Below are 13,995 nucleotides of genomic sequence, written 5' to 3'. Positions count from 1 at the left end.
GTCTTGAAAGGCAACATCTAAGGCATTATCATATTGGAAACTCACATCATCATTATCACTCATATCCTTAGCCCCCATTAACATCACCATTATTATCTCCTACCTCACCCTCACTCATATCCTCAACCCCATTAACATCAACATTATTATCTCCTACCTCACCCTCACTCATATTCTTATCCCCATTAACATCAACATTAATATCTCCTACCCCACCCTTACTCATATGCTCATCCCCATTAACATCAACATTTGTGCCTCCAACCTCAACCTTATTCAAGTCACTTAGACCATCTAATTTACCATTAAGAACATCTTCAACCAGTTTTCTAATGACATCTTCAGTTTCATCAACATTAACTATAACTTTAGTTATGTTATCAGTTTCATCCTATATATGTCCGTCATAGTAATCAGATTGAGAAATTGAATGTTGCACATACAAATGAACACTCTTATGTACCTTACATAAATCAACTATCTCTTTGGCACATTTATCATCACTCAAAGTAAACAAACCAATTGTTGGGTCCTTGTATATTATTGTTCCAGATTCCTCATATCCCAGTTCTTTAACAATCCCGAACACCTCAAAATAACCCCACTTATCAACATCACACTTTACCTCAACAACTGAACCCCCATAAGTTGACTTATCATCACTTTTGGAAGGAAAAAAACATCGTGTATAACTACATGCACATATTCATCCATAATATATCTAAAAATTATAACATTTTGAATCAGGAACACAAAACCCTAAAATGCAAACCCAAATGAACCCTAAAATAGAATTGGGAAAAGATTAAAACGAAAAAAACAAACATTACCAGTATTATAGAAAGATGAGAAATATGAGAAATCTTGGTGCTTTCTTCATTCTTTCTACGTTCTCCATTCTTCGTGCTTCTTTCGTTCTGGGTTTGAGAAAGATGATACTCGTTCTGGGTTTGAGAAAGATGATACACGTTATGGGTTTGAGAGATATGTGCGGATAAAGGTGTTTCCTTTTATGTATTACATTGTTAGGTCATCATAAGCTAATACATGTATGTGCCACCTATGCCCAGATATAATCTTCTAGGTCTCAAGCACCCATTGTCCCTGATTAGGGTTTAGCGCCTTTGATTACCATGATAAGCTATCCACACTGACTGTAGCACCACAACTCCTAGGGCTTGATTCTCAAGCAAACCCTAGGTCCTTGTCAAGTAACATCAACCTCAAACCTTTGAACCTATGATGATGTTAGAATACTAGAACCTTTCGGGTTTAAGGTTCATTTGCATTCATGAACATCCGTGTATTCTAACATCATCATAGGTTCAAAGGTTTGAGGTTGATGTTACTTGACAAAGACCTAAGATTTGCTTGAGAATCAAGCCCTAGGAGTTGTGGTGCTACATTCATTGTGGATAGCTTATCATGGTAATCAAAGGCGCAAAACTCTAATCAGGGGAAGTGGGTGCTTGAGACCTAGAAGATTGTATTTGGGTGTTCATGCATTACCCAAACCCTAATTCTAGATCTGGAAGAAGGGTGAATCTTGTGGTTTGCTTGGAGAGGATTGTAAACCCTAGCTTGGTTTAGGATATTGTTGTTTGCTTCTTACTTGGTTTGAGGTTTGATTATTGCTTGACCTGAGGATTGACTGGGCCTACACCCTAATTCTCTGTGTTATTTGTTTGGTAAAAAATATGCTTGCATTCATGATTCTTATTCATATTCCATCCATTTGATTCATTTTTCATGTGGCATTGAAAAGGGATTGCAAACTTCATTATTTTTGCATAAGTTGACTTTTGGTCAACTGTTGACTTTTTGGTCAACTGTTGACTTTTTGGTCAACTGTTGACTTTTTGGTCAACCAGTTGACCAAAGTCGACTCATCATTCCAAACCATTTGAGATATGTTTTTATGCATTTTTATCATATTCATCATCAAAATTGTGCTTCTATTTGGTTTTTTCATAACGTCGAGGCTTAGTCCATTTCTTTTTGGTCCATTTTCAGGTTGGACCTTCTTTTGGACTAAGGAACTAGGTCCAAAACTTGGTCAGACTAACTTTTGGACCAAGGAACCAGGTCCAAAACCTAGTCAGACCACTAAACGGACCTACATTTGGACCTACTTCACTCTTTCTTTCTTTTAGATTCTTTTCATTTTCAATCAACCATTAGTCATGTTAAAACATTTTTTAGGCCATTTCCATACATGTTAACCATTCATATAGCATTCCATAGAAACATTCCATACAAAACAAGTGAAATTGGACTGAAATTTGAATCACAATTTTGGAAGGTTGAATCACTTTGAATTAAAATCATAACTAGGTTTTTTCCATAAGCATTTTTATTACGCATGAACATTCTTCATTACCATACGTTCAATTTCCAAATTCAACATTCATACATACTTGACATATCATTCAAAACACTTCTAAAATTCCTTTTTCATTTCAATATCTAAAAGCCATGAACTCCATAGGTTTATTGTACAAAATTAGATTTTTACATAAACCATACATTCATCCCAAATTTCCATTCAAACTTAACAATTATATTTCAATTCAACGGATTCAAATTACAATCCAATTCCAATTCAATTCAATTCAAATACATTTTAAATTTCAAGCAAATTTCAATTTACAAACCATAAACCATTACATTACAAAACAACATTACATTCACCAATTTTCAACATTCCAATTCCAATTCCAATTCCAATTTTCATTACAAACTACATATACATTTTACATTTTTAACAAATATCAATTACAAACATAACCATTGCATTCAATAAATTCCAATCCAAACTCCATGAACAATCTCATGGCCATGATCAATCCAAGCAAAGCACGCTAATCCATTCCACTTTGCAAGCGCTTCAAATAACCTGCAAACCAACATTCAATCCACACCTGTTAACATCCACATGTGCGTTTCATTAGCCATTTCATTTTTCATTTCATCTAAATTCCAAGTCAATTTCATTAACTTTACATCTTAGTCAACTAACAACAACATTTTCATCAGCTCTAAACCAACAAAATCTAACAACATTCCAATGCAGAATTTTCCATTTTCACTAAAAATTTCATTTTAACATTTCATGTAAATTTGAATTTCATATAACACATTTCAAGCTAATTTTCACTAACAAACCAATTTCTCCCTAATAACTAACTATCACATAACAAATTTTTTTCAATAACTATAATCATCAGCAGAGTGCATTTCAAAGGAAGGAAAACAAATTACATTTCATAGTAAATTTCAGTCATAGTTCGTAAAACCCCAATCACAACAACAACAACTCAAGCATGAAACAAATCCTATTTTCAAAACAACAAATCAAAACAAAAACAATCAAACCAAGAGTTGGAAATTGTAAAGGAAAAAGAAGAAAAGGAAACCTTTGGTGGTGGCGAAGGTGATTTTTGGTGATGTGTGTTTGCATTGTGGCTTGCGATGTGGAGTGTATGGCCGAAAATGGATGTTGTATTTATGGAGGTACGACGAAGCACAACAGAGCAGTAGTGTTGCAGGTGGAGGTGTGGGTCCGTTGTTGATGATGGATTTGTCGCCGAAAAGAAGAAGGATGGGTGTGAGCTTAAACTTCATCAACACTTTATGGGCATGCATTAGCAATCATACATATCTTGCTCTCAGTGAGACCATGATTCATTAAAGGCTCAAGAGCGAGTCTAACAAACTCGAAATTTGAATGCTTGTTGCTAATTTTGGCATAGTGCAGTCCCTTAACAAATGATGCAAGACTTTTGATAGTTGGTTCTCTAGATAACAAAACCATACAATCTTGAATTCCTTGTAATAAAAGAACATCCTCACAGTCCATTAGGCATTTAAAATTGTTAGGAAGTTCTTGTAGTGATGAGAGGAGGTGGAAGTATGTTATATGAGATGAAGGAGTAGAGTATGGTGGTGATATGTATGTGTGTTTTTTTTGGTTGATGAATGAAGTTTTTACATGGTGGTGTTGGGATGGTGATGAAGATAAAAAAAAAGTGAGGGTGTTGAAGTGGTGGAGTGTTACAGTTTATGTGTGGGAAGAGAATAAGGTAAAAAATGGTTTAATGCTTGATGTTGTGTTGTTATTGAAGGAGAGTTTGAAGGGTATCCTGTGGCCAAGGTAGGTTGTTTGGTGGTGGTTATGATGTGAGTGGACAATGTAAGCTTTTCAAAAAAGAAGATTCAATTCCTCCTTCCCTTTTTCGTTTAAGAGAGAGTATATGAAGTGTTTGGATGAACAAATGAATTTTAATGTGTAAGGAGAGAGACTATGAAAATGAGAAAGAGAGGTCATTAAGGAATGAGGACCCAAGACCGTGTGTGTGCATGTGTGTGTGCATGTGCGTGTGTGTGTGTGTGCGTGTGTGTGTGTGAGCGTGTATGCTTGCGTGTGCGTGTGTGTGTGTGAGTGAGTGCGTATGTGTGTGCGTGCGCGCGTGCGTGTGCGTGTGTGTGTACGAGTGTTTTTGTGTGCATGTGTTTGTATGTGTGTGTGTGTGTGCGTGCGTGTGTGCCTGTGTGCCTATGTGCGTATCTGTGTGTGCATGTGTCTGTGTGTGTATGTGTATGTGTGTGTGCGTGCATGCATGCGTGTGTGTATGTGTGTGTGTGTGTGTGTGTGTGAGAGAGAGAGAGAGAGAGAGAGAGAGAGAGAGAGAGTGATGGATAATGATCCATGTGTTGATTAGGACAATTGTGAGTCATTGATTGATTCAATCCAATGGTCAAAAGAGTTAACGCTCATAGTACAATTAGGGTTATAATTATGTGCAATGTCAAAAAAAATCTTGGATATTTTTAGATGATTAAAATGAGTTTTAAATGATTAAATGAAATACAATTCAAATATTTTTTAATAAGGTAAATAAAAATAAAATAATTATTTATTTCTCTCTATTTATTTTTTCTCAATATTTAAAAAAACAAAAAGAAAAGGAATAACCATGAATACAAATTGAGTGCGAACATATGCAAAATAAAATAAAATGAACATATTAAAATAATCTACGTGAAATAAAGTTCTGGTAAACAGACACTCGCAGATCAAATCTTACAGTAAAAAGTACTCGGATGAAAATGCTCAGACATATCAAAATGCGATCGCCCGAAGGCATGAAAAAAATAAATCAAGCACACTAGGTTAAACTACACATAACGTAGATGAATAAAACAGACACTTGCAGATCAAAACCTGAAAAAACTGTTCATTGATTTTACGCGCGGTCAAGAAATTGATTCTACCAATTTTTTTCTAAAATCGAAATTTTATTATAAACAAATCAAAATAAAATTGGATGCATGAAAGTTTAAAATTCTCGAACAAAATTAGGGTATGACAGAATTAACAAAAATGAATTAAAATTAGAAAATGGAACAAATTGAAAGCACTGTAGAACGTGTGCAATATCACATTCACCATATCAACATCCACAACATACAAACCATCTTCATCATAACATTCATCCATAAACCAATTTGAAATAAATAAAAATAATTGAATTAAACATCAAATAGAAGCTGCAAATGCAAAACGTGTGCTTCATCATCATCGACATTCATCCATATATTACACCATATCCATCATCAACTCACCACATCACAAACGCACATGAGTGTGTTCATGCCAATCCAAATATAACACAGATCCACTCCCAACTCACATTATTCACTCACCATTATCACATGTATCATGCCCAACATTCCCCCTAAAAATTTATTCCCTAACCAACTATATTTTCCCTCTCAATTTCACTTAAATCATCTCCTATATAAGAAGCCTTGTACCTCACTCTAATCACACACAAAAACCCTGAACCACTACAGAAAATCACTCACACTTACTAAAGCTCTCTCTCACGAACAATTTCTCAAGCTTCTCCTTGAAGCTTAAGAAAACCAGAGCTTAGTCGTCACACACTCACCAGAGCTAAGCCTACCCCTTGTCGGAGCACACAAACAGAAGAAGGAGAAGAAGAAGGAGTAGAAGAAGGAGAATACAACAATCATAAGCAAAAAGACGGAGAGAAGGATCAGAAGTTTATCTGAGGTTGGCCAAAACCTCATAGAAGTTTCAAAGCTCCAACGAGGTCTTCTTCTCCATTTGTGCTCGCATTCTCTTCATGTTTATCTGTTACTTTATGATTGTTACATGTTTAATGGAATTAATTACATGATCTGGACTGTTAATGGTTGAATTCTAAACCTAGGGTTTTATTTAGGAATTTATTTGGATATGTGATTATGTGTTTTGTTTGGTTAAATCAAGGTCAAATTCGGGTTTAGAATGAGATTTGAGGTAGGGTTGATTTGGTTAGTTTTCAGGTTTGAGGTGATTTAGTAAAAAACTGGAAACGGTGGGATGAACACGGTGAATGTTCATCTGTGTTCATCATCAAACCACCGTGTGGATCTGTTTTAGGTCAAAAGGATATGTGTTTTAGTGTTTACACGAGCATTTGAGAGAATGAGAGAAAAACTCTAATGGATGAAAGAGAAATACGAGTGGAAAATGAAATCCATGTGACCGCTCCCTCTCTTTTGTTATCTCTCTCTTTCCTTTGGATGAACACGTGCCCGGGCTGAGAGCCTAAATTTTGTATACTTCCCAAGTTTGACTTGGATCCGGTATGGCCCACCTTATCATAACTCTCCATGCGACTTCCTTTATGACCATATGATCTTAGACAGTCTGATCATGAGGCTGAGGTTGAGTTAACATAGTTGTCTCCCTCAAAGCCCCTCTTGGGCCAACACGCACTTGGGCCTCCTTTGGGTCTTATTGTTATATGTATACTCCATATGTTTTTTTTATCACAACTAGGCTTTTTATTATTTCCTTTTGATTAATTTTGGGCATTTGGGATATGCTATATTCTATTTTTGTTGCACTACAACCCCTAATACTCTCATGCACCCTAATTGTTTTTTTTTGTTTTTTTTAAATTTCTTTTATTATTGCATTATTGCGATAATAACAAAAAATAATTTTGATAATTAAAATCAATTATATTTTAATAAAATCTTGATCCAACGTCAAGTTCTTTTTAAAATTCAAATTAAAATACCTCTTAAACGTAAAATTAAGCTCTCAATCATATCAAATCTTTTCAAATTTAATCGTTACGCTTAAACTTTTTCTCAATAAAGAACTGTTGAAAAAAGGAATAGGGGATGTACATCATTCCGCTCCCTGAATAAGTGAGTGGTTGACGTGTTAGATTAATATATATATATATATATATATATATATATATATATATATATATATATATATATATATATATATATATATATATATATATATATATATCCTATGTTCCTGATAACAAAAGAACAACAAGATCAATAAAATAAAATGCGGAAATAGAATTAGAGGTTTTACCTCCAGCTATTGTTGCAGTGTTGTGAATGCACTGCCTTTGATTCTTCCAAGCTCTTGCTCTCTCAATATAGATGGTGTATTTCTTTTTTGATGAGAGAAAGCTTTGGGGACCAAAGACTATTTATAGGTTTGATTCTACCATCAAGAATTTAAAGTCATTAAAACTCATCACCACCCAATTAAATGGTCATATCAATTTACATTAAAACCAAAATAAATCATACCCTTTTCAGAACCAAAACCCCAAAACTATGGACCACATTAAAATTGGTTTTTTATTATTAATAATTATTATAATAAAAATAAGAAACCGTTACATTCTCCCACTTGGTCCGTAGAACTGATTATTGGCATAAATGAGTCATGGAAAACTTACTCAAGAAATAAATATGTGAATCATAGAGATAGTCCCTCTTAAAGCGAGTAGTCTCATCTATGTGTTACAACATGTCTATTTTCAAGTATATATCTGTAATGTGGTAACTAACTTGATGAATAAACCAATGTTTACTCTTGGTCCAGATGTAACATATTTTCTCAAACTGATGTGCGCATGAAAGTGAGAAAATATCACAATATAAGAGTTTTATTAATAAACTGTATGTATACAATCATAAGGAGGACCCAAATCCCATGTTCTCTACATGATCCTTAAATTTTATTGGTGGCATGCCCTTAGTCAAAGGATCAGCGATCATTAAATCAGTACTAATGTGATTAATAACTACTATTTTATCTTTAACTCTTTCTCTAATGACTAAATACTTTATGTCGATGTGCTTGCTTCGACTTCCACTTTTATTGTTCTTAGCCATAAAGAGAGCTGCTAAATTATCGCAAAAAATCTTCAGAGGTTTAGAAATAGAATCCATGATTATAAGCCCAGAAATAAAACTCTTAAGCCATACACCATGAGAAGTAGCCTCAAAACAGGAGACAAACTCGGCTTCCATAGTAGAAGTAGCAACCAAGGTTTGCTTAGTACTTCTCCATGAAATAGCTCCATCAGCCATCATAAAAATATATCCTGATGTTGATTTGCGAGAATCAACACAACCAGCAAAGTCGGAGTCTGAATAGCCGATCACATCAAGATTGTCCGTCTGCCTATACATTAACATGTAATCTTTTGTTCCTTTAAGATATCTCAACACCTTCTTTGCAGCTTTCCAGTGATCCATACCTGGATTACTCTGATATCTTCCTAAGATTCCAACAGCAAATGCAATGTCGGACCTTGTGCATACTTGAGCATACATAAGACTTCCAACAACAGAAGCATATGGAATGTTCTTCATTTGTTCCTGCTCAAAATCATTCTTAGGGCATTGATTCAAATTAAATCTATTGCCCTTGACAATAGGTGCAACACTTGGTGAACAATCTTTCATTCTAAATCTCTCTAAAACTTTATTAATGTAGGTTTCTTGTGATAGACCCAAAATTCCTCGAAGTCTATCTCTGTGGATCTTAATGCCAATGACATAAGATGCCTCACCCATATCCTTCATATCAAAGTTTTTAGAGAGGAATTGTTTCACCTCATGTAGAAAACCTTTATCATTGGTTGCAAGTAGTATGTCATCCACATACAAAATGAGAAAACAAATTTTACTCCCACTGACCTTCTGGTATATACATTAATCCATGGGGTTTTCAATAAAATCAAATGAGGATATCGTTTCATGGAATTTAAGATACCATTGACGAGAGGCTTGTTTTAACCCATATATGGATCTCTTAAGCTTGCAAACCAAATGCTCACCACTATTAGAAGAGAAACCTTCAGGTTGTTTCATATAAACCTCATCCTCTAAATCACCATTAAGAAAGGTTGTTTTCAAATCCATTTGATGCAACTCAAGGTCAAAATGTGCAACTAATGCCAAGATGACACGAAGAGAATCTTTCTTTGATACATGAGAAAAAGTATCAGTGTAATCGATTCCCTCCTTTTGAGTAAATCCCTTAGCAACGAGTCTGGCCTTGTATCTCTCAATGTTGCCTAATGAATCTTTCTTGGTTTTAAAGACCCATTTACAACCAATGGCCTTTGCCCCATTAGGTAACTCTACAAGATCCCATACGTCGTTGTTTTTCATGGAATTCATTTCATCATTCATGACATCATACCACAAATTTGACTTTTTGTAACTCATGGCTTGTCTAAAGCTCTCGGGATCATTCTCAGCTCCAACATTATAGTCAGATTCTTGTAGATACACAATGTAATCAATTGGAATAGCTGATTTTCTTGTCCTAGTAGATCTTCTTAATGTTTGATCAACATTTTCTTGTGGATCTTGTTGTTCAACTAATTGTTCATCATCTTGATGACCAACTTGATTTATTGGATCATCAGTAGCTTGTGGAGTCTCGATGATTGGTTGATCAACATCCATTTGAGCTTGAGGGATGTTGTAAATAGTAACCAATCTATTACTTGAAGTGGAAGGTTCATACTCTATATGATCATGCACAGAAATTGAATTTTTGATTTGATCGCTCCCACTAGTCAAATGATTTTCAAGAAACTTTACATTTCTTGACTCCACAGTCCTAGTTGTATGAGATGGACAATAAAATCTATAACCTTTAGACCTTTCGGCATATCCAATGAAATACTCATTAATGGTCCTCAGATCTAGTTTCTTTTCTTGTGGGTTATAAATCCTCACCTCAGACAGACATCCCCAAACGCGCATATGTCGTAAACTCAGCTTCCATCCTTTAAATAACTCAAATGGTGTCTTTGGGACAACCTTGGATGGAACCCAATTTAGAATATACACAACTGCATTTAGTGCTTCATTCCATAATGATTTAGGAAGATTTGAGTTGCTAAGCATACTCCGCACCATGTTCAATAATGTTCGGATTCTTCTTTCTGCAACACCATTTTGGTTCGGAGAACCGGGCATGGTGTATTGGGCAACAATCCCATGTTCTTGAAGAAACTTAGAAAATGGACCAGGTGCTTGTCCACTCTCAATGTATCTACCATAGTATTCACCACCCCGATCTAATCTCACTATCTTTATTTGTTTTCCATACTGGTTCTCAACTTCAGCCTTAAAGACTTTGAAGGCATCCAATGCTTCATATTTATTGTTAAGCAAATAAATATTCATATATCGTGAGTAATCATCTATGAAAGTGATGAAATATTTATGACCATGTGCATCCATATTAGGACAGCATATGTCTGTATGAATTACTTCTAATATACTTGAACTTCTATTGGCACCTTTCTTAGACATGTTGGTATGCTTTCCCTTAATGCAGTCAACACAAGTTTCAAAGTCAGCAAAATCTAGAGTATTAAGTACCCCATCTTTTACTAACCTTTTAATTCTCTCTATGGAGATATGTCCTAATCTCCGATGCCATAACATAGAAGAATTCTCATTAATATTACACCGCTTAGTGCCAGTTTGAACATGCATTGAACTATAAATGGATTCGATTTGTAAATTAATACGATAAAGACCATCAAACAATATACCATTCCCAACACATTCCGAATTATAAAATAATTCAAACAAGGTGTCTTTAAAATTAAAGGAATATCCAAAAGGTACAAGTCTAGAAACTGAAATCAAGTTTCGTGAGAAACTTGGTACATAAAAGGTCCTTTCTAATTTCAAAACAAAACCATTATTCAAAATTAAATTGCAAGTTCCAATAGCTTCCACATGTGAGCTCATCCTGTTTCCTGATAGGACAGTCCGCTCACTTCCCACTGGCTTCCTTAGGTTTTGCATACCCTGTAAGGAATTTGTTATATGGATTGTTGATCCAAAATCAATCCACCATGTGTTAATATTAACATCGGTCATATTAGATTCATAACAAACAAATGAGAATAAATTACCTTTCTTCTCAAGCCATTCTTTGAATCCAGAGCATTCATTCTTCATGTGTCCTCCCTTTTTACAGAAGTAACACTTTGCTTCTTTCTTGATATCACCTTGCGGTGGTATTTTGAATTCCCCTTTCTGATTGGCTTGTGACTTGTCAGTTTTGAAAGCTCTGTTCTTCCCGCGAGAGTTTGTCAGCAATGCACTCTCACTCTGTTCCATTACAAACCTTTCTTCTTCCTGAACACACATGCTCATTAATTCATTGATTGACCATTTGTCTTTATGTGTATTGTATGAGATCTTGAAAGGCCCATACTCAGACGGAAGAGAGTTCAGAATATAGTGCACCAGGAAGGAGTCAGACATATCAACCTCAAGTTTCTTAAGTTGAGCTGAAATGTCACGCATTTTCATTATGTGCTCACGCACACCTTTCACACTGGTGAGTCGGTAGGAGGAAAATTTCATAATTAATGTGCTTGCCAAAGCCTTTTCAGAAGTGACGAACTGATCGTCAATGGCTTTCAGCAAATCACAGACATTCTCATGCTGATCGACAGAACCACGTATTCCACCTGTGACCTTAGTCTTAATGAACATCACACTGAGCCGGTTGGATCTCTCCCACCGCTCATATAATGCGATTGCAGTTGGAGTACTTTCATCTGTAATTGCAGGTGGTTCGTCTTTCCTAATAACATAATCTATGTCCATCCATCCTAGATGGAGGAGAATTCTTTCCTTCCACACCTTATAGTTATCTCCTCTGAGCTCGGGAATATCACATCGGATATCAGAAAAATTAGCAGGTTGAGAAGCTAAAAAGATAAACAAAATTGATGTCAAAATTTGAGGCATAAATATTATCCAAATTGTATGTATTATCAATATAAACATACCATAAAATAAATCTTGCAACATAAAAATTACTTGTGTGCTAAATTTTAATGTAATAAGATTTAAAAAAACTATCAAATTATGTACCAATTCATAATTTTAATGTAATAAGATTTAAAAAAATTACCTCAGACTTTACGTGCATGATATAATTTTGTTTTTCTATCCTAAATTAATACTTTATGATAAAACTATCAAATTATGTACCAATTTATAATTTCTGTGGGCAAGTTCTGAAAATATTTTGACATTTTATCCCAATTAATCATACAAATATAATAAAAATTCCTGTAGGATAAAATTCATTATACCACATATAATTAATTACAATTTTATGTTTAATAATTTATGTGATCTCAAAACTTTAAAAAAATAATCTCAATTAATTTAAGGATGTTGTGGCTAATCCAAATTAATCAAAATTATAACGTACACTAGACATAGTAACTGAATTATATGAGAGAACAAAATTAAATAAATAAGATCTCTTATACAATTGCTTAACAAAATAATAACATTATAAATCAATTTTAATTTATGCACAAATTTAATTCAAAGATTAAATAATAAGGCATAATGATTAGTAAAAATGAAATCATATGGATATGAACAGAATCAAAATACATGTTTAACAAAGTAGCCCAGCGGTAACATTCATGAATGTCATGGATCAGGACCTGGGTTTAATACCTCATATCAATTTACATTAAAACCAAAATAAATCATACCCTTTTCAGAAGCAAAATCCCAAAACTATGAACCACATTAAAATTAGTTTTTTATTATTAATAATTATTATAATAAAAATAAGAAACCGTTACATGACGTACGCCATATTTCTCAAACTTTTGTCTTCCGAATAAAATACTATAATCAAAATTGGGTGAAAAAGGAATGGGGATGTACATCATTTCGCTCCCCGAATAAGTGAATGATTAGTGCACACCATATTGCTCGAATATTCATCTTCCGTCAATAATTTTCAAAACTCCAAACTTGGACAAAAAGGGAATGGGAGATGCACATGATCTTTCTGTTCCTCGAGTAAACGAATGGTTGACGTACGCTTCACTTCTCGAGTATTCGACGTCCTCCTAAAAAAATGATTTAACACATCAAACTTATCTTTTCTCCCCCCAACGTGATCGAAAACCTTATCAAAAGAATATTTTTTAGTCCGTTCTATTGTGATACAAACAAATGTTTATACCTCCAATTGCGAGCATACAAGCAACGTTTAACCGCTAGAAGGCAACATAAACATTCGTTCAATAAAATCAATCAACCAATACATAGCTTTCTACGAAGAACTACATAGCTTTTAACTTCTCATAGTACTTGGGAATACGTAGAAGCAAGACACGCAATCTTGTCAAACACCATAACAAAAATCTTTTTGCGACCTTTTTTTTTCTTTTGAACTTTTAATAATTCAAAGAAAGCAAACAACGCTAACACCATATTTGTAAATCTAACTAAATGGTTCTCGTTCAGTACAATAAATATAAGAGGTGTTAATACATTTCCCTTGCATATCGACTCCCGAATCCAAATTTGGTTGTGACAATCATTTTTTTTTTCTTTTAAGGGTTTATCGATATTTACTCATTCCTTCTAAAATAAATAAAGTTTGGTGGCGACTCTGTTATTACCCTGAACGTACGAGGCCCGAGATCAATTTTTACCCGTGACAATAATATTTTAAATTAATAATAGATATACTAATCTTAATCAATTAATTAGAGAAGTGGATCATCTGTCGTTAAAAAAAATATATTAAAAAATATAAAATGTAAAACATAAACAGACATAGTTAAAAAT

The sequence above is a fragment of the Lathyrus oleraceus genome, chromosome 3 (assembly GCF_024323335.1).
Source record: "Lathyrus oleraceus cultivar Zhongwan6 chromosome 3, CAAS_Psat_ZW6_1.0, whole genome shotgun sequence".
Classification (NCBI taxonomy): Eukaryota; Viridiplantae; Streptophyta; class Magnoliopsida; order Fabales; family Fabaceae; genus Lathyrus; species Lathyrus oleraceus.
The sequence above is the reverse complement of the archived record's forward strand: the minus strand, read 5'-3'. Positions refer to the sequence as shown.